This window comes from Phyllobates terribilis, unplaced genomic scaffold, assembly GCF_046119375.1.
Source record: "Phyllobates terribilis strain yellow unplaced genomic scaffold, ASM4611937v1 Scaffold_2__4_contigs__length_985480577, whole genome shotgun sequence".
NCBI classification, from domain to species: domain Eukaryota; kingdom Metazoa; phylum Chordata; class Amphibia; order Anura; family Dendrobatidae; genus Phyllobates; species Phyllobates terribilis.
In genome coordinates, this window is record NW_027362762.1 from 135255027 (window position 1) to 135282227 (window position 27201).

The 27201-nt window shown below is 44.1% G+C and overlaps 1 protein-coding gene across 4 annotated transcripts in view; it reads right to left on the reverse strand.

The window, feature by feature from the left end:
- Positions 1 to 27201, reverse strand: part of FNDC3A (fibronectin type III domain containing 3A) — a 313016-nt gene that overhangs the window by 259874 nt on the left and 25941 nt on the right. The window contains exons 1-2 of one of the 4 annotated variants that reach the window (XM_073662740.1): positions 24914 to 25045; positions 7734 to 7817 (exon numbers count right to left, since the gene is read on the reverse strand). The exons of 1 other annotated variant lie outside the window; for it this stretch is intronic. The gene's annotated coding sequence lies outside the window, so the exon portion shown is untranslated. Of the gene's footprint in view, positions 1 to 7733; positions 7818 to 24913; positions 25046 to 27201 lie in introns of those variants that run through there. 2 more of the 4 variants (XM_073662747.1, XM_073662726.1) reach the window with 2 other exon arrangements.

Sequence of the window (27201 nt, forward strand, 5' to 3'; positions counted from 1 at the left end):
TTTTCCTTCAAGTTGGAAAAAAAAACAACACAACCCCCAACCAAGCCCAGCCGCGCCCCAACCCCTAGGCCAGCCCAAACCCAACTCCTAGCAAACCCAACCCCTAGCCCCACCCAAACCCAACCCCTAGCCCCGCCCCAACCCCTAGCCCCGCCCCAACCCAACCCCCGCCCCAACCCCTAGCCCCGCCCCAACCCAACCCCTAGCCCAAACCCAACCCAACCCCTAGCCCAACCCAACCCCTAGCCTAACCCAACCCCCAACCCAGCCCCAACCCAACCCAACCCCAACCCAGCCCCAACCCAACCCCAACCCAGCCACGCCCCAACCCCTAGCCCAGCCACGCCCAACCCCTAGCCCAGCCCAAACCCAACCTTGAGCTACCCATGCCCCAACCCAACCCCTAGCCCAGCCACGCCCCAACCCAAACTCTAGCAGGTGTGCACCAAGTATCGCAGGTGCTCGATACCCGATGCAAACAAGTAGCGAGCACTTGCGCTCAACACTAGTCGCCATATCATCATTTTTTTTTCCTTTAAGTTTAAAAAAATGCCAACATTACCCCCAACCAAGCCCAGCCCAGCCCCAACCCCTAACCCAGCCCAGCCCCAACCCCTAGCCCAGCCCCGCCTCAAGCCCTAGCCCAGCCACGCCCCAGCCCAGCCCCAAACCCCTAGCCCAGCCCAAACCCCTAGCCCAGCCAAGCCCAAACCCCTAGCCCAGCCAAGCCCAAACCCCTAGCCCAGCCAAGCCCAAGCCCAAACCCCTAGCCCAGCCCAAGCCCAAACCCCTAGCCCAGCCCAAGCCCAAACCACTAGCCCAGCCCAAGCCCCTAGCCCAGCCCAAGCCCAAGCCCCTAGCCCAGCCCAGCCCAAACCCCTAGCCCAGCCCCAAACCCCTAGCCCAGCCCCAAACCCCTAGCCCAGCCCCAAACCCCTAGCCCAGCCCCAAACCCCTAGCCCAGCCCCAAACCCCTAGCCCAGCCCCAAACCCCATTGTTTATTTTTTATGCCATTCCTAGTGCGGTATAAGTGATTAGACTACTTTATTCAGCAGGTTGGTGCGATTTCAGTGATTCCAGATTCATATTGGGTTTTTATGTTTGACAGCTGTCACACACTTTTTTGCAAAGACTAGTTTTTGCAATCATTTTTCCATACTTTGGCCGACAGTCATGTGATGGTTTGGTTTTTGAGAGTCAAGTTGACGTTTTTATTGGTACCATTTTAGGGCACATGACATTTTTGATAGCTTTCTATTCTGATTTTTGGAAGGCAGAACAAACAAAAACCAACAACAAATCAGGAATTGTATTTTTGTTTGTTTTTTATGCTGTAGCTTTATTCTTCGGGTCAGCACATTTACAGCGATACCACATTTATATCTTTTTTTATGTTTTGGCTCTTTTAGACAAAAACTATTTTATAGAAAAATATAACTATCGCTTTATTCTTTGAGCTATAACTTTTTTATTTTTCGGCTGATGGAGCTCAATGGCGGCTTGTTTTTTTTGCGGGACAAGATGACATTTTCAGCGGCAACATTTTTATTTATATTCATCTGTTTGATCGCGTTTTATTCAATTTTTTGTTTGGCGGTATGATAAAGCATCATTTTTTGCTTATTTTACTTTATTACCGTGTTCACAAAAGGGATTAACTAGTGGGACAGTTTTATAGATCAGGTTGTTCTGGACACAGCAATACCAAATGTGTACTTTTATTTATTTTTTTTCATAATAATATTTATGGGTACAGTATGTGTTTATTTTTTTGGGGAATTATTTATTCAAAAAATTTTTTTTCCACTTTGACACTTTTTTTTACTTTTACACTTTGTCCCACTATGGGACTTTCACTTTTTGCATTCTGATCGGCTGTATAGCATAGAAATGCAGCAGCATCTCTATGCTTTGCAGCCTGTTAGCCCCTGCACAGGCTTAAGTTACTTTGATCTTGCACTGCGCATGATCAAAGTTAATTGCTGATGCCTGGTGACCCAGATGTCGTCTTGACGACATCGGGTCACCATGGCAACTACCGGGACCCAGCACAGACAGCACGGGACGCCAGAGACAAGGTAAGAGGCTCGCGCTTACCTTCCCTTGCTCCCGGAATGCTGCGAACGACTTTGATCGCAGCATTTTGGGGGTTAATGTGTTGGGAGCTGGTGCTGCACCGCTCCTGGCACATAGTACCGAGTGTCAGCTGTGCGAATCAGCTGTGGCGATCGCCCCGCACAGCTTCTATGCGGGTGCGATGGCATTGTGCATAATAGTACGTACCTGGCCCAATAGGTCCATGCCACAGAGACGTACTATTACTGACAATTTCAGAAAGGGGTTAAGGTGTGGTGGGTGGGGGGGGGTTGGGAAAATCCTTAATGGGAATCTGTCACCAGGTTTGTGGTACTTCATCTGAGAGCAGTGTAATGTAGGCAGAAAGAAGCTGAATCCAGCGATGTATCACTTAGATTACTGGGTGCAGCCATTCTGACACAGAGCTTTTAGATTTAGGCTATGTTCACACACGTTGTGTTTTGCTGCGTATTTTGCTGCAGATTTTTATGCAAATTTTCAGCTGCGATTAGCAGTACCAGCAAAGTCTATGAGAAACCAGAATTCTCTGTTCACACATGTTGCTTTTTCTTTGCTGCACATTTTCGGCCTTGCCTGCGTATTTAGAAAATAGAGCATATCACTTTCAGCGTTCCTGCAGCAGAAAACGCACCTGCTGCATTTTTTCATCCATAGATACGCAGCAAATACGTTTTTTTTTTTTACACAGAGGTTTTCCTGACAGAGTAAAGTAAGCAGATTTTCAGCAGAAAAAAATGTGTGTGAATATAGCCTTAGAGTGTAGCTGCCCCCGCCCACACCAGGCTCTCCATGTACAAACCCCATAGACAGAGAGCTGCTCATCACTGGAGGGGGCGTTGCTGGACTACATTAACCTCTTAGGGTGCTTTCAAACGTCTGAAATCCGCCACAAAACGGTGTCTGGGTGTATGCCACGACGGGGCCATAGACTAATGACACAGACAGAGCCAACATGCACTCTGACATGCATAATTTTCGGGAGTATATGCCAACCGGAGGAGGACACACAGACGCAGTCTGCTACGTCTGAGTGTCCTCCTCCAGCAGGCAAGACTCCTGAAAATGGTGCACGTCAGAGAGCATGTTCGTTCTGTCTGCGTCATTACAGTCTATAGCCCCGTTGTGGCATACACCCGGACACCGTTTTGCGGAGGATTTCGGACGTATGCCCCGAAGGGAACACAGAAAGCAATGTGAAAGCACCCATAGTGATAAATCCTTCACAGTTCGTAAACAACAGCACACACTTTGACAAGTGACACATCCCTGAATTCAGTGTCTCAGCCTCAATCTCCTGAGGTCTTCAGATTATATAGCAAAAAACCTTTAAGAGGAGATCTGTTACTACGTATGTTTCACAATGAAAACTGCATAAATTATTATGCAGCTGGTTTACTTTGAAATACATGTTAGATTTATGTTCCCATCACACTTTAAAGGGAAACTGTCATGTTTAAAATGGTATCTGATCTGCAGGCAGAATGTCAGAGCAGGAGGAGCTGATCAGCACGGTGGCTCAGTGGTTAGCATTGTAGCTTTGCAGCGCTGGGGTCCTGGGTTCAAATCTGCAAGGAGTTTCTGTGTTCTCCTTGTGTTTGTGTGGGTTTCCGCTCACACTATATACTGATAGGGAATCTATATTGTGAGCCACAATGAGGACAGTGATGAGGTCTGTAAAGTTCTGAGGAATATAATGGCATTATATAAGAAAAGCACAACAAATAAATAATATATATCTTTTTGGGGAAAGGATCATTTAATGGTGCCGGTGTTTCCATGAGTCAGTCATTGTTCCACTCCTCCTTATGGCGGTCTAACCATTGAATGAGCGAAAAACCTACATTTACATTTGGCTGCATGCCCACAATGCAGATTTAATGCGTTTCTGCGGCGCCATTTCCGCCGCGAAGACGATTTACAAACCCTTAAGTTGTCTGCCATGTTCCCCAATGATAATCCGCATATGCTGTGCACATGCTGCGGAAATTTCCGCAGCGGATTATCATTGCGGAAAAATCTGAAGCACAACCATTAATTTTGAGGAATCGCGGCAAAATCGCCGCCAATGACTTGCATTGGACCGCATAACATCCACATCACTACATGTACACATGCGGACATTATGCGATTCAATGCGCGGATGGTAACCGGGTCTGGAGAAGAGACTCTCCTCCAGACCTGGGTACCATAGTACCTGTAGATAAAAAAGAATTAAAATAAAAAAATATATATATATATATATATATATATATACTTATCTTCTGATGGCCCCCTGTCTGCTCCCGGCGGCGCTGCTGGCTCTTCAGCTGCTCGCGGTGGTGTAAAAGGACCTTCCAGGACGCCATTTAGTCATGTGACAGGTAACGCGACCGCTGAAGTCAGTAGTCGCGTGACCTGTCACATGACTAAATGACGCCATGGAAGGTCCTTTTTAGAGCACTGCGAGCAGCCGAAGACACCGGACGCACCGCAGTGGAGACCGGGGTCTATCGGAAGGTGAATATAATGTTTTTTTTATTTTTCAACATTTTTATTCTTTTTTTTACTATTGATGCTGCATTTGAAGCATCTTTACTTGGTCACACAACATAAATCCATGCCGATTGCATGGATTTATATAGTGTGACCAAATTGTCAAGCACTTTTCCAAGTGATGCTAAAATCGCTTGGAAAAGCGCTTGACAACCCGCCTGCAAAATCGCATGTTAAAAACGCTTCACAAACGTTTCTACCTGGCAGAAAAAACGCATGTAAAATCCGCATGTGTTTTTTCTGCCAGGGAGATGCAGGAACGCTCCGCAGCATTTCTGCATTGTGGGCACTTAACGTTACAAAATCTCCAAAAGTTTGACAAGATTTTTTCGCTCACCTAAATGACTTTATGCACGATGAACGAGCATTTTTGGACATATCGTTCACTCAACACATTTACATTTCACAATTATGCTGCACTATACCAGATTTTTGGCCACACGACCTGTGCTGCAGCCAAAATCCCCATTGCTTCCCCTTTCAGGACTCCAATCTTTTGTTCTTCCTCACCACCATATCCGTAATGAGGAATCTATGTAGAGGAGATCAGGCACGTCCACTACAACTCCATACCATTCTAGGAGATATAGAAGTTGCTTTCAGCTCTCCAAGATATACGACCTCTACTGTGAAGATGCAAACAGTGTGGATGCCATCCCCTATGATACCTGGCACTATGCCACATGGCTAGTTCTTGTGCGGCAACATCGTGCACATTTATCCGCATGGTAAAGGGTGGCACAGGACCGGGAAATGCACAGATATTGGGAAAACTGAATAAAGCCCTTATCTAGCTACTAATTACTGCATATGTATGAGAATATTTTAAGGACAGACTCCCTATATATGTAATGGTGACATCTGGTGTGTCACTTTATATTACATCAGAAGTGGATATCTGGTTCTGCTGCTGGGTCCGAGAGCAAAGAAAAGTACACAAGACTCAAAATTCACACAGATACACAGTAGCGTTAGATACAGAGAACATCATGTATCAAAACAGTCTAAGAAAAAGGCTAAGACTCTGTTGCCACTTACAGAATTATACCTTTCCCTGGTATAGTGTGCAGCGCTACGGCTGTGGCCAATAATGCCAGTATGCCAACATACCCTACATCACTAGTGCCAGTCGGACCATCGGGGCTTCAGTTTGAGCAGATTCCTCCTCTCATAATGATTAGTTTAAGAGAGGTTTCCATCTCCGACATCTATGGCATATCACCAGTAAGGAAGCGGGCGTCCACTTCTGTAACTCCCATTAAAGTGAATGGAGGGCGCCCATCTCTCCATTCATTTTCCATCTACATGACAGCCACGTCATTAGGCAAAACTGGGGTTGGGGGGGTGGGGGACCATTCCTGTATTTATCAGACCAATATAGTATGTACTAGAGCTATGCCATAAGTGTATGAGACCCCTTTAATGCCTTCTATAGAATTATTCACAGTAATATAAGCTTAGTGTCAAGAAATACGAAAAAAAAAGTTGGGGGCCAACAGTATGCAGCCAAATAATTGCTACTAGCCAGGCTCTCAATTAGAGCCGACTAATAAAAATATATCCAATAATTCTCAAACTTCCAGATAAACTTGCTAAGAAAAATTACACAAAATCAATAGGATATGAGATATTATGAGGATGCTCATTACCTTCTTCTCTCCATTTTCTGAAAACTGCATACATGCAACTGGCAGCAAATAAAGCCCGGCAAGAGGAAGTGGCCGATGGATCAGTTACACCCCTCAGATAAGGCGTACCGTTAGATAGTAATCACACAATATCTAAAACTTGGTCATCATACAGATCAGTTTAAATAAAGCATCTACATCCTCTCCAGAAGTGTTTTCTCATGCAGGTTCGGTATGCGAAAACAATCGTAGCATGCCGCGGGAGCATCCACGAATCGTATCGCACGCACCTATATAAGTCTATGGGTGCGTGTGAAACACCGCACTGCACTCTGATATCATCCGACTGCAGCACAATTCCCGCAGATGCCAGCAATGGAGGAGATGGAGAAGTTACTTTCTCCGTCTCCTCCGCAGCTGTGCTGCGATTCTCTAATGCGAGAGGATTGGAGTACAGAGCACTGACACTCGGCTCACGCTAGCAGCAGAGCTGGAGCTGAGGGTCATTAACATATCGCATCCGATGTGATTTTTCTAATGGGACTCTGGCCTTTGATAGGAGAATTTTTTTTAAGTACAAAACAAATCTGATGTGTGAATGAGGCCTAATATTTATCGGCTCCATATGAATGGTGTTAGAAGAATTCCATGCAGTTTCTGCAGCAACAACCCGCCAGAAGTTTGGAATGGAAGGTGTACAGACCTGTGTGTGATCAAACCCCAACACATCTTTTATAATTTCATCTGTCTCCTCCACGGCCTTGTACATGACAAATCAATTTGATGAGGGAGATGGATTAGTGTGATCCACCATTCCCAGGCTCGGTCTGGCGAACAGGTGAATCCCAGGTGGCCCCTGTGCAGAATGGGGTCCCTCATGCCTTGATATGAGCAGTAGTTGGCACAATACACTTGATTCACTATATACAGAGGCAGCATCTCATTCATTTCACAATCTATCCAGATTATTATACAGAACCTTAGGTAAATTTGTGAATGAGGGTAATGTAATATCTGCATGTGGCTGAACAATGGGGGCCATAGTGTCAATGTTACTGGTGGGCCCATGGCATCCCAGTCCGACACTGCATAATTGCACACACAACATTTAATTTTTATAAGAAACAGGTCTTTACTTTAGGATACAAAATTGTGCTGACAGGCTCTCTTTAAGCATGGCGACCTTTACACCTTGAACCGGGAAGGAGCGCCCCCTATTCTCTGTGGGTTAGACCCCTACTAATCAGACAAATATCATATACTGTACATAACATATTGCCAGCTAAAGCATGCCTCAGGAGCACTGAAAAAAAGCCTCTGATACACAAACAAAACATATAAGATAATGATGGTGAAAATGAGTGAAAAAATAAGACACAAAAGTGTAGATCTGATAAAAACTGCAGGTTAACAGTGCACCGGACCACCGGTGATGCCTTCATAAAAGATATGATGAATAGAGGTGATCTGCTCACCTCAGCACGTCATGCAGGCACAACTCCTGTGAACGCTCCGTGGTCACGGCTGCCCCGTGGCTGGGGGTGCACTCCATCAGGATGCTTGAAGGAAAAGACAATTCACGGTTTTGGGCTTTGCTACCGAAATGAAGATGCTTGATTCAATAATATAAAGAAGCAGTTTGTATTCCCCAACGTGTTTCCACGCCGGACTGATGACATTCTCAAGCGTAAAAACCAACTACACATGAGAAAGACACCGGTCCTGTGTGGAATAAAAACTGATCTCCCTGAGAATCTGCCTCCAGAGCTTATTATAAATGACAGAAGGCATTACCAGTGTGAGACATGTAATGACTGACCGTCGGCTCTCCTGATCTACATGTCTCACACTGGTAACTGCCCTTTTCATACAAAATAATCTCTGGAGGCAGATTCTCAGGTAGATCAGAGTCCGGCCCATAGATCTTATCAGCTCATTTACATATTAAGATAAATCTGGATTTCTCTGGAATAAGACATTGGATCACATATCAAGGTTTCATTTTATTCAGCTTCCTAAGATCTACATGCCCATATAGACGGCTTAGGAGGGTTGATCCTACTGACAGACTCACTTTAAATAAATTACTAGGTATACGGAATAATTTCCCTCAAAAATATATTCCGTTCTATTAAGCTTATTTTAATATGTTTTTAACATGACAGGTTCTCTTTATATATAGACTTTTACTTTAAAGCTGGCCAAAAGACACAATGTTTTTGTTGGAGGTATCGACAGTCTGAGCTGGTCTTTCATAGAGTTTCCAGAAATCAGTGGTGTCTGAATTGTCAGATGAATGCTCCCCTTTACTCACCCGTACGGTTGGCATAAACAGAGCGTTTATGGTTGGGGCAGGGGAGATCTCATCATCATTTCTTGGAGGATTGTTTATTAGCAGTTAGCCTTAGATTTCCTTTACTTCATCGCTGGTTTCAATGAAGAAAACATATTTACACTACTCAATACAACGCAGAGAATGTCAAGCTTTGTCCCGAGGGGACAGTAATCCCAAAAATTGCAATTTCTTCAAGGCGGCAGAATGTTATATTCTACTATTTAATGGAAAAAGCAATATTTTAGTTTTGCTAAATCTTTGTAGGACATTATATTTACATTTCTTAAAAACAAAGTTTCACTAACCTAATTAAGAAAAAAAAAAAAAAGGTCTTGTGGTCATCCTTTATGGAGCTGCCCCTTCTTGCTGAACCCTATACACTGAAATGTGAATGAAGTTTACAATATGACCTTTATTTTGCAAGCCGCAGACTAGACACCTGTCAGTGCAGGTAAAAGGAAATCACAATAATGAAGCTGTACTTTATTTAGTACACATTATTAAGGGAAAGGTGCGCTTTGTGTATAAAGGTGCCCAGCATGAGACAGCTGTCAGACAACTAGTATCACTCCTATCTCCTCTGTACACATAGCCTTTCAGTGGGGAGAGGGCAGAAACGGTGTTTACACTGCCGATCTTTCTCCCCACCACAGCTTCTGAAGGTATAGAGTCGGGAGGTCCCCATACACGTCAGATGTCAGTAGGCTTTTCTCTAATGTGTATTGTAGGTCTTTAGCATTACTCACCTTGCACAATTCTTGGCTTTTTGCTTGTGTTATTGATCTTGGCTTTAACATTAATCCTGACCTGAACCTCATTCCTGGCTATCACGCCTCCTCCATCCCCATGGCTACACTCTTAAAGAAGACCTGCCACTTGCTCGAAAAAAATATAAGATAAACATATTGTAACTATCTCTTAACTCCCCTGATTCTGCAGCCTTTTTTCGTTTTGTACTGCGTCGCTCCATTTAAGAGATATTTACATTTGTTGCCATTGGAGCACAGTATGTGAAATCTCTGCTTTGTAGTGCAGAAACGCTATGCAGGTCGTTTCTTCAGAGTCTTCTGTGGAGATGTGAGCTTTCACTCTTCTTCCCTATACGCTGCTATTCACAGCTTGCAAGCATCTGAGACTGCTAGATTAATTGCCAAGCAGTGATTGGTAGGTGTCTAACAGAGAAGGGGTTTAAGTGCACGCCCCCAAAAAAGCAACTGAAGAAACGCCCAGATGCACTACAAGCTGAGATTTCACACACTGTTCTCCAAAAGCAACAAATGTGATTATCTCTGCAATGGAGCAACACAGCTCAAAATAAAAGAGGGCAAGAATCAGGGGGGCTCAGGGATTTTTACAAGGTAATTAACTTATTAACTTAATTTTTTTTGAACAAGTGACAGGTCCTCTTTAAAGAGAACTTGTCAGTAGGATCAAGCCTCCTAAGCCGTCAATATATGCATGTAGGTCATAGGAAGTTGGATAAAATTATACCTTAAATTTCTGAGATCTTTTATGAGAGATTTATTTCAGAGAAATCCAGGTTTTTCTTATATGCAAACGAGCTCTTTCAGGCTCTGGGGAGCATGCTGTCTGGAAGAGGACTCTGCCTCCAGAGATTATTTTATATAAAAGGGGGAGTGATCAGTGTGAAACAAGTAACTAACAGAGGACAGATTAAATTTGTCTTCTTGCAAACACATTATTTGCCTCTCTCGGAGTTCTGCTGTATTGTAACAATATTACAACACCGGCTGCCTGTGAGCGGGAACCTGAGAGGAACCTGCAGATGTGTCAGGTATAATCACACACAGCTCTGCAGTGAGATCAGGAGAGCAGAGAGCGGCCATTACACATCACACTGCTAACTCCTCCTTCATGTATAATAATCTCTGGAGGCAGAGTTATCTTCCAGGCAGTGTCCTCCCCAGAGCCTGGAAGAGCATCATTTATATAAAGTGATAAAAGATGATTTATCAACCAAGCATCTGATATGAGGCATACAGGGATGACTTTTTCAGCAGTCTATAACCTGTATGCCCATATTAACAGGTTAAATAGTGCAAAAGTGGTGACAGGTCCTGTTTAACTATGCCCCATCTTCTTCACCATCTTTCTGCATCCTAATCTGCAGCTGATGACCACTGTTGGGTCCTTTTAGGACTAACGTATTACTGCCAGTCCATGACACTTCTAAGGATTAAGACCTACCGATTTTCCATCAGCCAAGTCCACACTGTATAGCATGGTTAAAAGTGAAAACCAAGAATCCCATTGACTTTGGCTGGATTTATACATGCCAAGAGGGGCCATTAAATGACAGCCAATTGGCTACATGGAAGCTGATCGGTGATCTTTACTGGCATGTTTAGAAAGGCAGAGCCCAATTTTATGGGCATAAAATGATTTACAATGTGACTGTTCTGTGTGCAAAGCTATCAATTTAAATCGGCAGCACGTCTTCTGTTGACATATGACAATGTGTTGCTGAAAACAATGATTTTTAAGCCAGCTTAATCATCACATCTTGGGAACAAGCGCATTGCTTGTCCGATGGACGTATGACGGCTTGTGTCATAGTTGGGAACAAGCGTTCCTGCGATTACCAGTTATCCAATTATCGGCATGTCTAAATCTGTCTTTAGACTCTGCAGCCTTTGCTTTGAGAATCCACATTTTTGGTAGGTGACTTCAACAGTAGGATTTATTACATCCCCAGTGTCATACATGAGACGTCTTCAGCCCCAGGTCAGGAACAAGACTCAAAAGTAATGAGGAGAAACATTACATACTCCCTAACCTTATTACCAAGGCAACGGAAATGTCATTAACCGTTATTGTCATCACTGGGTAATAAGGATGGTCAATACTTAGACAGAGGAATGTGTCACTTTTTAATTAGCCTGCCTTCAAATTTCCAGGTTGATTTAACCCCTTTCCGACCTGGTCAGTAATAGTACGTACCAGGTCGGAAAGGCCGGTTCAGCAGGGGCTCCGCGCGATCCACCCGCGGCTGTTAACTAGTTAGATGCCACTGTCAATCTCTGACAGCAGCATTTAACTCAAGCTTCCGGGAAGAGCGTCCTAGACCCCGCCCATCGGTGACCCGTCACGTGATCGCGGGTCACCAATGGGTGGGCATGACAACCCAGGGTCTGCAGCAGAGCCCTGTGGTTGTCATGTCTCAATTGCTATGAGCGCCACCTAGTGGTTAGCGCTCATAGCAAGTGAGCATTTCTGCTGCATACAAGCGATCTGCTCATCGCCTGTATGCAGTAAAAGCAATCAGACAACTGCTGCTTCTAGTCTCCTATGGAGACTATTGAAACATGCAGTAAGGGTAAAAAAAAATATTTTTAAAAATATTAAAAAAATAAAAAGAATATAAAAAAAGTTTAAATCACCCCCCTTTCAAAATAAAATAAAATAAAAAAAAAAAAACAACCCACATACATATATTTGGTATCGTCACGTTCACAATCGCCTGATCTATCAATATAAAAAATTTAATCCGATCGGTAAACTGCGTAACGAGAAAAGAATTTTAAGCGCCAGAATTACGTTTTTTTTGGTCGCTGCAAGATTGCAATAAAATGCAATAACGGGCGATCAAAACATCGGATCTACCTCAAAATGGTATCACCCAGTCCCAGATCCTGAAAAATGGAGTCGCTCAGGGTCTGGGAAAATGGCGTTTTTTTTTTTTTTTTTTTAGCAAACTTTGGATTTTTTTTACCACTTAAATACTAATGGCAGGTCAGTTTTAGCAATCAGTGAACGTGGTAAAAAAAAGGATCCAAAAAACAACTGTGGAATTGCATTTTTTTTTTGCAATTTCACCGCACTTGGAATTTTTTTTCCCGTTTTCCAGCACACGATATGGTAAAACCAGTGATGTCATTCAAAAGTACAACTCGTCCCGCAAAAAATAAGCCCTCTCATGGCCATATTGAACGAAAATTAAAAAAGTTCTGGCTCTGGGAAGAAGGGGAGCAAAAAATGAAAACGTAAAAACAGAAAGACCCAAGGTCGTTAAGGGGTTAAAGTCAGCTTTTCTGTTAGTTTAAGAAGAAAGCTGCACTTACAAGAGAAAGTGGCTGACCTCTTTAAGGGTTTCAGTTGACTACTCCTCTGTCTTGGCATCATTGGGTTTCTCGTACAGCAGAGGTGACAGCGCTACTAGAGGTGGAGAGCCGATTCTAAGGTTTGTAATGTAACTGAACTAAACTCGGCTGTGCTGCCCCTGCCCCACTGACTGTCGTGACCTTATCTGAAAGAGGTTCGTCATCTGAGCTATGGTGGGGCATATTGGGGCACAAAGAACAGAAGAAGGACGGTGTAACATTTCTGGCGGCGTGCTTGCATGATGCACCACCTCCCACCATGCAAGACCGCAATCTTACCTGTCAGTCCATGCTGCACTCTTTGCTTCAATTCCTGCTGTGTCTATGTCTCTTGTCTGATTGCTTAGGGCGTCAGCGCGGCTTTCTGCTTGTTTCTTATAGCTACGGTGTGCACAGTCCTAATGCGTCCCTAGCCTATTGCTGTGAGTCACAGGATACTTAAACCCCTTCCACCCAGTAGGAGGTGACTGAGCAACACCTTCACTCAGTTTGTCTTTGCAACTGAGTTGCCAGGTCCTGTCCTGTATCTAGTCTGTTCTGCCACCCTGGGGGCTGAGTACCCAGGGCCGCTACCTGTACCTGTGACTTCAAGTCAGTTTCTGCCACCCTGGGGGCCGAGTTCCCAGGCTTGTTCCTGTATCTTGTTCCTGGTTCAGGCCCTGTCTGAACAGCGTCCTAGTCCGTTACTTGTTTGTCTCTATATCTGTATCTTCCCTTTTTCCTGCAGTATCTGAACCTGCACCTAACTCCAACTCGTTGTCTCTGTACTTCTGTTTGTGAGTTTTGTGTCCACTCGCTACTTCATTGCAAGTATCTTGTGTGTATCTTGTTCTGCTCGTTCTGTTTCCCTGCCTCTGTATCTAACTCCTGTGTTCCAGCTATCTTCTTGTGTTCCAAGTCTGTTCCATGTGAACAGAGCCCTGTCCAGTCTACCGCAGCTGCGGGTTTTGCTCTGCTTTGCTTGTTCACCGCAGCTGCGGGTTTTGCTCTGCTTTGCTTGTTCACCGCAGCTGCGGGTTTTGCTCTGCTCGTTCACCGCATCTGCGGGTTTTGCTCCGCTCTGCTTGTCCACCACACCTGCAGCTCTGTTCCTGTATCCCAGTCTGTACTGGTCCCTATCCTGCCTACGTTCCTACTTGCCAGTACCCGCCTGTCTGCATGCCCGCCGTGCCTGCCAGTGCCCACCTGTCTGCATGCCAGCCGTGCCTGTCAATATCCACCAGTCTGCATGCCAGCCGTGCCTGCCAGTACCCACCAGTCAATATGCCAGTTTAACCTGCCTGTTCCTGCATTCCCCGGTGTGGGTCAACAGCTGTGAACGGGGTCTGACCTGGAGTAACACCTGGTCCCTCTGCTCGGTTCCTCCCTGGTTCACGGAGTTAACTGAGCAGCCGTGCGACCTTGGTCGGACCGGGTTGATACTTAGTTACACCCCTCCAGGCACTCCTCGGTTCATGGTACAGTGGGATCACTAATCACGCTCATGCCAGTCAGTCCGGGTGCGAGCGTAACAGACGGCATTGCAAGAAGAAGGGAGGCACGGGAATTGGACAAAGGACATCCCTCGGACTCGACCGCCGTGCAGGTGAGTTTAATAAAACGTCTTTTTCTTGTCTTGCAGGCAGGGTTGGGGGTTTATACACAGTATTATAGAATGCTTTATGTCAGGGCTGAAAGGTGGTGGTCTTACCTCATATGGTAAAAACCTGGTGACAGGTTCGCTTTAAATGGTTCTCTTTTAAACGGAATGTGTCACCACATTTGACCTATCTAAACTATTAATATGGGCTTACAGGTTATAGACTGCTGAGGAGAGTGATGCCTGTATGTCTCTCATCAAATGCCTTGTTAATAAATCATTTTTTAACACTTTATAGACATTACCTTTTCCTGGCTATGGGGAGGATGTTGTCTGGAAGATAACCTCTGGAGGCAGTTATTTTACATGTAGGGGAGTTACCAGTGTGATGGCCGCTCTCTGCTCTCCTGATCTCACTGCAGAGCTGTGTGTGATTATACCTGACACATCTGTAGGTTCCTCTCTGCTTCACCTTCCAGCTCACAGGCAGACAGGGTTGTAACATTGTTACAATACAGCAGAGCTGAGAGAGGCAAATGTGTTTGCAAGAAGAAAAAGGTTAATTTCGCCTGTCCTGTGTTAGTTACTTGTCTCACATTGGTAACTCCCCCTTTTATTAAAAATAAGCCCTGGAGGCAGAGTTATTTTCCGGGCAGTGTCCTCCCCATACCCTGGAAGAGGTCATTTACAATATGAGATAAAAGAGGATTTATCAACAACAAGGCATCTGATATGAGACATACAGGTAGAACTTTTTTTCAGCAGTCTATAACCTGTATGCCCATATTAATAGCTTAGATGAAAATCTGTCACCACATTTGACCTTTTAAAAACACTAGCCAAATTTCACTTTGCCCTCAAAAATACTAGAGTATCTAACTTTACTTTTCACTTTATTAATCTTTGTAAATAATGATATATAAATGCAACAAGTCCAACTGTCAAATCTATTGGAAGGGGTTAATATGTCTCCGAAATAATCAGTACCATGGACAGGCACAAAATGTCCTTCCCATTCCCATCTGTTACCCACTGAATCAGCAGTTATTGTGCCCTGTGCAGGAAGTCACAATGTATCATGGAAAAGAGAAAAAACAAACAAACCTAAGACAACACCAACATATGTGGCAGAGTCATCCATTACACCATTCCCTAAGCAGCAGCAGCCACCCATGCTCCTGACACTACAGACAGAAGACTACCATCAAGCTGATGTTCCAGGTGAAAAAAATAGAATTAGACTTACCGGTAATTCGGTTTCTAAGACCTTCCACGACAACACACCTGGAGGTAGCCTCCCCATCCTAATTAGGGACAGGAAAACAAGAGGTTAAATAGCCCCTCCCCACTACCATCCCCAGTGTTTTCAAAAGACCACACAGTATCAATGCTCTAAATATTTTATTAACACTAAGGATTTTTCCATCAATAAGGAAAGGGCGGGAATTACTCATGCTGTCGTGGAGGGTCTTAGAAACCGAATTACCGGTAAGTCTAATTCTATTTTCTCCAATCCCCTCCACGAGAGCACACCTGGAGTAATACCAAAGAATGAATCTTAGGGAAGACCACAGCCTGAAGGACTTTCGTTCCAAATGCTAAGTCTCTATTTGATATTACATCTAGCCTATAATGTTTAGCAAAGGTATGGTCAGACTACCATGTGACTGCCCTGCAAATCTGCTCGATGGATACACTAGCCTTTTCAGCCCAGGAGACCGACATAGTTGTAGTAGAATGAGCTTTCAAGGATTCCGAAGGAGGCAAATCTTGAACTATGTAGGTTTCACAAATTGCTTTCTTAATCCAATTTGCCAGCGTGTTTTTTTGCAACTTTATTCCCTTTATTGGGGTCTCCATATTGAACAAATAGGCTCTGATCCTTCCTGCAAGTTTCAGTCTCACTCAAGTAGCGGATTATAGTCCTTCTTACGTCCAACGTGTGGGATTCTTCTTCCTTGCAATTTGATGGATTTTGACAGAATGACAAAAGAATTATGGGCTGAGACATATGAAAATCAGACGACACCTTGAGCAAAAAAAGAAGGTTTCAATTGGAGGATGATCCGGTCCTCCAAAATGCAACAATAAGGCTTTCTGATAGACAAGGCTTGGATTTCACCCACTCTCCTGGCTGTAGTCAGAGCTAGAAGCAATGCTGCTTTCCAAGACAATTTGTCTATGTGCGCTTCAGCTATTGGCTCGAAAGGATGCATAATTAGGCCTCTGTGAACTATGTTGAGATTCCAAGGTGGAACTATTTTAGCCCTTGTTGGATTTATCCGAGAAGCAGCTATCATGAACCTCTTAATCCATCTGTTCTGGGCCAAATCAGTATCAAAATAGGAGCTTAAATCAGAGACTTGGACCTTCAGTGTGCTTGTTCTTAATCCTTTAGACAGACAGTTCTGTAGGAAATCCAAGATTCTGGCCATGTCTGACCGAAAGGGATCTAATGGACGAGGCCCATACCACTGCTAGAAAGCTTTCCAGATTTTTCCATAGATGGACCTGTTTTCTGCTTTTATGCAGTGTATGGATCACCTGTACTGAGTAGCCTCTGGCTTTTAAGAGGCTGGTCTCAGAAGCCAAGCCACTAGAGACAAATTCTGAGGGGCCGGATGGAGGATCGGGCCCTGATGCAGCAGATCGTGGATTTGAGGAAGCATCAATGGATTCTCCATTTTTAGACTGTTCAACGTTCAGAACCATGCTCTTTTGGGGCACATTGGAGCTATTAGGATGGTCTTGACCCCTTCTGAACGGATTTTTTGTAAGGTCCTTGGTATTAACGGAATCGGGGGAAAAGCATAAGCGAGCCCAACTTCCCAAGGGTGAGCGAATGCTTCTATCCCTGTTGCTGAATCCTCGGGGTTCAAGGAGAAGAAAGCTCTTACTTTTGCGTTTCTCTGGTTCGCAAACAGGTCCACATCTGGGTACCCCCACTTTTGAACAATCATCTGAAATATCTTCGAGTTCAGACTTCACTCCCCTGGATGAATGTCTTTTCTGCTCAACAGATCTGCCTGATAGTTGTCGGAGTCCCTCAGGTGCAGAGCCGACAAGGATAGTAGATGATGCTCCACCCAGTTGAAGATCCTTTCTGAGATCATCCGCAATCTCCTGTTTCTTGTACTTCCCTGATGTCTCAAGTGGGCTACAGTTGTCATATTGTCTGAGTAGACTCTGACATGTGACGCCTGAAGCAGAGAATTGGCTGCCCATAGGGTTTCCTCCACCGCTTTCAGTTCTCTTAGGTTCGAGGACTGCTCTGCTATTTCTTGCGACCAGACCCCTTGGAAGGCCACATGGGAGAGTACTGCTCCCCATCCCCTTTTGCTTGTGTCTGTCTTGACTGATAACAAGGGAAGTTGAATCCATGCTGAACCTTTCTCCAGATTTTCTGGACAGAGCCACCACTTTAAAGATGCTTTCACTTTCTCTGGCAGATGAATCCTGCTGGAGAGTGAACTTGGAGATCTGTCCAAACAGGAAAGGATGTAGTTTTGAAGGACCATTGAATGCACTTGAGCCCAGGGTACCACTTGAATAGATGAGGTCATGGACCCGAGGACGGACATGGCGAATCTTATTGACACTCTGCTCCGGTTCTTCAGTGCATAAACTTTCAACCTTAACTGAATCTGCTTCTCTTTTGGCAGAAAGGAGGCTTGCTGCTGGGAATCCAAGAGAATTCCCAAGAAGGCCTTCCTGGTGGAGGGATATCAGATCTGACTTCTTGTAGTTTATCAACCATCCTAAAGATTCCAGGATCTGGAGGGTTATCTAAAGGTCTCTTTCCAAATTTGAAACGGAGGGAGCCATCACCAAAAAAAAAAAATCATCTAATAGGGGACGATGCTGATATTCCGTTTTCTTAGACAAGCTACCACCTCTGCCATGATATTTGTAAACAGACGGGGTGCTGACGAAATTCTGAAAGGGAGTACATTGAATTGAAAATGAAGTACTTCTCGGTTCTGACTTACGGCAAATCTGAGAAATTTTCTGTAGACTGGATGAACTGGCACATGGTAGTATGCCTCTTGCAGGTCTACTCTTGCCATGACAAATCTTTTCCCAATCAAGGGAATCGTAGACCTTATCGACTCCATCTTGAATCTTCTGTATTTCACATATTGGTTGAGATGTTTTAGATTGAGGATTATCCTGTAAGAACCGGAAACCTTATTAAACAGAAACACCTGAGAATAAGGACCTTCTCCTTGTTCCATGCGAGGCACTTGTGAAATAACTCCCGAGTTTTGAAGATTCTGAAGACCTGTCATTAGAAACTTTTGTAATCTTGTCGATGGTAAAGACGTTACTTCTATCCTTCTTGGAGGGTAGATAGCAAAGTCTATTTCGGTTCCTACCGTCACCATGTCCAGGATCTTCCTGTCTGAAGATATTAGCTGCCATCGAGGAAGGAAGCTTGCAATTCTGCCTCCTACCTTCTTGGCGTCATTGTCTGTCTTGCCTAGAACCTTGAAAGATATTCCTTCCTCTGGGAAATGGGGAATTTTGGGTAACTCCTGTGACCGGTTTTACCCTTGCCTCTGTACTGAAAAGCTTGCTGCTGTTGTTGTTGAGGGGGAAGAAATGATCTCTTTCTGAAGATTCTTGGATTCTTCGGCTCTAGCAGAGACTTTTTCTTGTCGGATGCTTTCTCCTACAACTCGTCCAGGACTGCTCCAAACATATACTCTCCTTTGAACGGAATGGAACAAAGCTTAGATTTTGATGCCTTGTCCCCACTCCACATCTTCAACCATAGAGCTCTTCTTGTAGAATTAGATAAGGCCGCCGATCTTGCCGCAATCTTGGCAGACTTCGCCGAGGCATCAGCTAGGAATCCAGTGGCCTTTTGCAGCAAAGGAAGAGATGCCAGGAGGTCCTCCAGAGGAGTACCTTTCCAGAGATGTTCCTCTAGTTGTTGGAGCCAGAGAAACATGGAACGAGCTACACAAGTTGAAGCGATATTCGTCTTCAGTGAAGCCGCCGATGTTTCCCACGTCTTCCTTAGCAGACTGTCCATCTTCCTATCCATAGGATCCTTGAGCTGGGACGAGTCTTCAAAGGGAAGGGTTGTTTTCTTCGCTATCCTTGCCACTTGCACATCAACCTTCGGAACTTCCGACCATAGTTTAGCCGCATTTTCATCCAAAGGGATTCTATCCTTCATTTCTCCTGCAACACTAAGCCTTTTTTCGGGTGACTCCCATTCATCCAAGATTAGATTCTGAATGTTGTCATGCACCGTGAACACTAACTTCTTCTTGGATTTCAGACCCCCAAACATTTCGTCCTGAACTGTACGGGTTTTATTCTCCTCTTCTACCTGCATAGTGTCTCTCACTTGTGACAACAATTCTTCCATATTCTCGACAGAAAAGTAATCTTTCCTATCTTCCTCATTATCTTCACTCAGGACCCCTTCCTCAGGTTCCTCCATAGATCCCAATTCTTCTGAATCAGAGGTATCCCTAACCATATACTTTCTCCTTTTCGGTGGAGATGGACCCTCAGCTCTGGCTTGCGGGAATGACTGTTAGAAGGAGGCTAGGGAGGATTGAATTTCCTGCCGAACCATTCCCCTGACTTCTTCCATAAGGGAAGGCTGCTCTTACTTCACAATGCATTTCTGGCATAGGGCTTTCTTATGCCCTGAAGCAAGCTTTTTCCTACAGATGGCACATTTGCGAACTGTAGTAATTTCTCCCACTCTCGGTGAAGGATCCTTGTCTCCCTAAAATTAAAAAAGGTGAGATTTAAAATATATTTAGGATCCTGCTCAAAAGAGTGGGGAATAACCTTGGACCTAGTACTTACTGGGGCTGGGTTAGCGTTGGGCTCTGCAGACGCAGGCTTTGCAACAACACCCTCCATAGTAGCAGAATATTCTGTCGTACCTTACTGGGTGTCTTCTTATATGGGTCTTTTATAGAGGAGACCGAGATCCAGCACCAAATTTCCACCTATCCGGTGAAAGATCCTCTATTCCTGGGCAAATTGCGGCTTTCCAGTTTGAATTTCCAGCTGCGGCCCCATGCGTTCCACGGTGGAACGCACCGGAAGTGACGTCCCGCAGGCCGAAAACCTGACTTCCGGCGCATCCTGCATGCGCACCGGAACGCAGCCATGGAGGACGGAGGAGACACCGGTTGGGGAGCTACAGGAGGCCCCCAGCCCCCAAACCCCACTCAGCTTTACCCATAGGCGCAGGCGAGTGAGGGGGTCCCGCTCCCGAAGGAAACGGGAGCTGCCAAGGAAGGAAGGAAGACCGGAGGCCATCGCTCCCTGCAGCCCGGCCAGGAAAACTTAATAGGGCCCTGCTTGCTGGCCCGCAGGCACCCCAGATAACCTCTTCATCCCATAGGGACAGGAAAACACTGGGGATGGTAGCGGGGAGGAACTATTTAACCTCTTGTTTTCCTGTCCCTAATTAGGATGGGGAGGCTACCTCCAGGTGTGCTGTCCAGGTGTGCTGTCATGGAGGGGATTGGAGAAAAAAGGATTTACTTTGCCCACCCGGTACTGAAGAGGAAGAATTCCAAAATGTTAATATTGTAAATGGCTGCTCAGACAGGTTGCCACCCTCAACCCCAGGGACGGGCTGGGGCGGGAGGCAGAGGGGCATATGCCCCCCGGGCCGGTCACTAAGCAGCTGAATAAGGTTGCCGGGGGCCATGTCATTGTAAGTGAAAGCCGCTACAAAAATTGTCATACTGCAGATTTGAATCTTCTGCAAATCTGCTAGGAGAAAATAAGTGACGTGTGCATTCACTTTGCGAGGACAGCAAAACGCTACATATTATCCGTGCCAAGTTCATGCTGTAAAATACACATCAAAAATGTAACATGTGCACATAGCCTTCAACAAGCTTTGCACCACATTTTTAAATGTATCCAGGTCTACTACAAAGAAAGGATACAACTAGAGATGATCGGATTGATTTGTGGGACTCTGGGCCAGCGTTCAGGTCTGTGGCTCCTGGCGGCTAGACAGGAGAGGCCTGCAAATCTGCCAGGGAGATGCAGAAATTTTCTGCTTCATTTCTGCATCGTGGGCACATAGTCTTAAAGAACGGAACAAAAATGTTAGGTATTCCGATATGCTACTATTAAAGATATATAACTCTCCCTACAAGAGAACCAAAAAAAGTCGACAGAAGAATATAACAAATTATGACTCATGGAATGGACGACAAAGTGTAGAAAATCCTGAAAGATTTAATTATATTGGGAAACTATAATCTGCTGCACTGTGGAAGTAGAGCATTGCTTTAATGTCAGTGTAGGTAGCGGTTACTAGCCGTTTGGCTTGCAGGATGGCAGCATTGTCCTTCTAAGGTGTTTGGCTTGGAGCGCTTTGATAGTTAGTGTTGAGGGGCTGGCTGGCAAAATTTGGCCTGGGGGGCAAGCACAAAGCAATGGCCTATAATAACAGCCTATACTTATTGGCTCTGATTCATTAAAAGGGTGGTCCGAAACTAAATGTAATTTTACTCCTAAATCTGTTTAATGTCATAATTTGATCTTTTTTTCCTACTATATCTTAATTAAAAATTCCCCATCCTTCCCACACTACTCTAACTCCTGTATGTATTCTTTCCCTTCCTCTTTGATGATGCTTCGTTTTAGAATCCCCAGTGCATGCTGGGTTACTCAAATGAGTTATCGGGGGGGGGGGGCAAAGGCTGCGGTCCCTAGCACAGTGCCCCCACCTGAAACGAAGTGTCATCAGTGACTCCCATTTCAGGGTTCTGGCCAAGTCTTTGCTCTGCTGAGCATGTCAGTTATCAATTCTGAAGGATGCTCAGTAGATTCCGGTCACTGTGCTCTGTTCTTCTCAGTGCACAGTGACAATGCGCTCTCTCACCGGCTCTGGTCAGATGATGAATTGGCAACAGAGCGCACAGTCAGTGTACATTGTAAGTAAAGAACAAGCAAGTGACATCAGGTAAGAGATTTTGCGGAAGCGCCGCCATTGACTTGCATTGAGACGCATAGAATGCGCGTCTGTACATTTGTACAAGCGGATTCTATGCGTCTCTATGTGCGGATGGTACCCAGTTCTGGAGGAGAGGAGACTCTCATCCAGACCTGGGTACCATTGTACTTGTAAAAAAAAGAATAAAATAAAAAATAAAGTTTATACTCACCTGTCCGGCGTCTTCTCTCTGAATGCCGGCATCGCTGAAGGACCTTCGGTGACGTCACAGTCATGTGACCGCAGGCCCTTCACCGCTGTGTGTCGCGATATGCCGGCAGCCGCGAACCAGACAGGAACGAGCGCTGCAGCATATGCCGGGGCATCGGGGGTGAGTATAGCTTTATTTTAAGCATTGTTTTACGGTCACACTATATAAATCCATGCTGTTTGCATGGATTTATATAGTGTGACCTAGTTGTCAAGCACTTTCCAAGTGATGCTAATCGCCTGGAAAGCGCTTGTCAATCTGCATGTATTCCGCATGTATTCTGCAGGAAAAACGCATGCACAATCTGCATGCGTTTTTTCTGCCAGGGAGATACAGAAATGCAGAAATTTTCTGCTTCATTTCTGCATCGTGGGCACATAGCCTAATGAACATGCTGCGGATTTATGAGCGCTGCAGAAACGCTGCGGAAAAATCCGCAGCATGTGCATTGAAATTGTGGAATGCCATTGGGGACCATGGGGTGCGGATTACCATGCGTTTTTGATGCGTTTCCGCTGCGGAAATTCCGCAGCATAAACGTATGAAAAACGCATCGTGTGCACGCAGTCTAATTAGAAAGTGTTAACATTTCAGCAATTCAGCCTATGGTTTGTTTGTTTTTTTACATTTTTACACATTCAATGGGTGGCATACATTCTGGAAGTCAGCATTTTAGACGATTTTTGCAGTTAAACAAGTTTGTTTATTTTTTTAGGTTTTACTACTTTTACATAATAACAGCACATTTCATGGGAAAAAAAAAGTTTTTACCTGCATAACAAGAGCTAAGAGTTTGTTTTCTACAATTGACAAAGCCATATGTCAGCTTGTTTTTTTTTTTGTTTTTTTTTTTTTAAAGAGTATTTTTTTTTTTTTATTATTAATTTTCATTATTTTACTGGGGGACAGAGGGGGTGCATACATTTGAAAAATAGTGTTTTTTTTTTTAAGAAAACAAAAAACGTTGATGAAAAAAATTGTTTTTTTTATGTGAACATATTTTTTAATATGTGTTATAAAAACTTTCTTTTTAGACCCATTAAATTTCACAATGTAATCTAGTGAACAATATGAACAAAGCTGTACTCTTCTAGGCAATTTTCGAGACTGTGCTTCCAGCATATTTTAAAGGGAATGTGTCATCAGAAAAAGACCAACTGTTTAAAAAAAAAATCCAAAACCTGATTTAATTATTTTTTTATAATACCAAAAAAGAAATAACATGAAGCAATCTTACAGTTTTTACACTGGCCACTAAACTTATTAGACTCAAACCTCCTGTCCTGTACAAGTGACTTTTCAGCAGTCTCATTATCATCACAGGCAGGATTACAACAGCTAACAGCACAACACACAGATAACAGGATTAAAAATTCACAATAGGTGATGTTACAGCTTACCTCCTCCCCCTCCATTCCCAATGAACTTTACCCAGTTCAAAGCATGTATACTTACTTGTACATAATTCAATAAGGTCAGAGTTAGCAGTATGAGTTTATGTGACTTAGTGGCCAGTTTGAAAATTCCAATATTTTGTTTTTTTTATATAGGAATACAAAAAAAAAAAAAAAAAACACACTTCAGAAAAAAAGCATCATCAATAATGTTTAAAAAATACATTTTACAGGAAAACCTGACCTAATCATTAGGTCATTCACTGATTTTCATGGAACTGACAGCCCAATTTAAGTGTATAGGAGCCTCCTGACTATTCATCAGCAGATGTCAGAAATAAGTACTGAGCTTGTTCGATTTCAATGCTCGATTCTTTTATTTCTTCAAGGAGATAAACGGCCACCAGAACCTAGATGTCACCCATGACATATGGTGAACAACCGGCCACAGTGGGGTTCTGTAAACAGCTAACCGACCACTGAGGGGAAATAATTTGGGGAAGGGGATCTGATATTGACAGGGTATCAAAATATCAATCAGGCAATATATTAATTGTGGCTGGTTGTTCACCATATGTCACGGGTGGCATCTAGGAGATATATATATATATATATATAAATATAAGAGAGAGAGAGAGAGAGAGATACACACACACTTCATAATAATATTTATATATAATAAATCATCACATATATTATATATACACACACACACACATACATGTGTATATATCCACAAACGCGCACACACACATACTTTATTCCATATGGTTCCCACATCACACAAACATTATATACACAATGAGAGAGCCATAAAAATCAGTGTAAAAGTAGAGATACAATAGCAAAAATACAGAATCCATCTGTCAAGCCCCTTTGGAACATAAAACAACCCGATTGGTGGGATTATTCCACCTTCGCTTTTTACTAGTCTTTATAAACCTCCACTAATCTTTCTGCTCATTATTAGCTGCAAATACAGAAGTTCAGCATATAAGTGTGACTATCTAAACTCTACAAACCTGAAATGTGCTCCAGCCATGAGCTCCTGCTGTAAAGCGAGGTCCATATGGTAGAGGTAAGAACAGAGCTTGTGCAGCACTTTATCTCCTGCTGGTATACAGCCCTCAGCTGGTGTTTGTCTTGTGGACAGGCTGCCAGGCAGGAAGAGAAGGGGAAATGGAAATCAGCTCAGCTTCACATTTCATAACACCCATTCTCCGGATCACTATGTGCTATTCCGCAAACAACAGAACAATTCTGATAAAGCTGCAGAGCATATAGCACTTTATTCAGGATTTATAGAGGATATTTCTATTTAAAGTTAATATTGTCCATAGGATCAACGCTCCTAAGCAGTCTATTATGGGCATGTAGGTCATAGGAAGCTGAATAAAATAATACCTTGATAGCTGCGATCCAATGTCTTATTCCACAGAAATCCATGTTTTGTTATATGTAAATGAGCTGTTCAGATCTATGGGCCGGACACTTACAGTGCCTACAAGTAGTATTCAACCCCCTGCAGATTTAGCTGGTTTGATAAGATGCAAATAAGTTAGAGCCTTCAAACTGCAAACGAGAGTAGGTTTTATGAACAGAAGCATAAATCTTACAAACCAAAAAGTTATGTTGCTCAGTTGAATTTTATTAAATTTTAAACATAAAAGTGTGGGTCAATTATTATACAACCCCTATGTTTAATATTTTGTGGAATAACCCTTGTTTGCAATTACAGCTAATAATCGTCTTTTATAAGACCTGATCAGGCCGGCACAGGTCTGTGGAGTTATCTTGGCCCACTCCTCCATGCAGATCTTCTCCAAGTTATCTTGGTTCTTTGGGTGTCTCATGTGGACTTTATTCTTGAGCTCCTTCCACAAGTTTTCAATTGGGTTAAGGTCAGGAGACTGACTAGGCCACTCCAACACCTTGACTTTTTCCCTCTTGAACCAGGCCTTGGTTTTCTTGGCTGTGTGCTTTGGGTCGTTGTCTTGTTGGAAGATGAAATTACGACCCATCTTAAGATCCTTGATGGAGGAGCGGAGGTTCTTGGCCAAAATCTCCAGGTAGGCCGTGCTATCCATCTTCCCATGGATGCGGACCAGATGGCCAGGCCCCTTGGCTGAGAAACAGCCCCACAGCATGATGCTGCCACCACCATGCTTGACTGTAGGGATGGTATTCTTGGGGTCGTATGCAGTGCCATCCAGTCTCCAAACGTCACGTGTGTGGTTGGCACCAAAGATCTCGATCTTGATCTCATCAGACCATAGAACCTTGAACCAGTCTGTCTCAGAGTCCTCCAAGTGATCATGAGCAAACTGTAGACGAGCCTTGACATGACGCTTTGAAAGTAAAGGTACCTTATGGGCTCGTCTGGAACGGAGACCATTGCGGTGGAGTATGTTACTTATGGTATTGACTGAGACCAATGTCCCCACTGCCATGAGATCTTCCCGGAGCTCCTTCCTTGTTGTCCTTGGGTTAGCCTTGACTCTTCGGACAAGCCTGGCCTCGGCACGGGAGGACACTTTCAAAGGCTGTCCTGGCCGTGGAAGGCTAACAGTAGTTCCATAAGCCTTCCACTTACGGATGATGCTCCCAACAGTGGAGACAGGTAGGCCCAACTCCTTGGAAAGGGTTTTGTACCCCTTGCCAGCCTTGTGACCCTCCACGATCTTGTCTCTGATGGCCTTGGAATGCTCCTTTGTCTTTCCCATGTTGACCATGTCTGAGTGCTGTTCACAAGTTTGGGGAGGGTCTTAAATAGTCAGAAAAGGCTGGCAAAAGAGATCTTTAATCCACACATGTGAAGCTCATTATTCTTGGTGCCTGAACTACTTCTTAATACTTTAGGGGGACCAAACAGAATTCTTGTGGTTTGAGGGGTTGAATAATAAAGGACACTCTGAATTAACTTTTAACGTTTTTAAAAAAAAAAAAAAAAAAAAAATTGCTGCAGTGCATTTCCCACTTCCAGGCTGATCTACAGTACAAATGTCACAATGCCAAGTTAATTCCGCATGTGTCAACCAGCTAAATCTGCAGGGGGTTGAATACTACTTGTAGGCACTGTATCTGCATGACATTCTGCATGAGAATCTGCCTCCAGAGCTTAGTTTAAAAAAAAAAAAAAAAAGGGGGGGGGGGGGGTTACCAGTGTGAGACAAGTAACTAACACAGAACAGCAGAACTGAACTTTGTATCTTATAACAAACACGCTAGCAGCTGCAGCTCTCACAGCTCTGCTGTATTGCAGGCCTGTCTGCCTGTGAGATAAAAGCAGAAGCTGAGAGGAAGCGGCAGA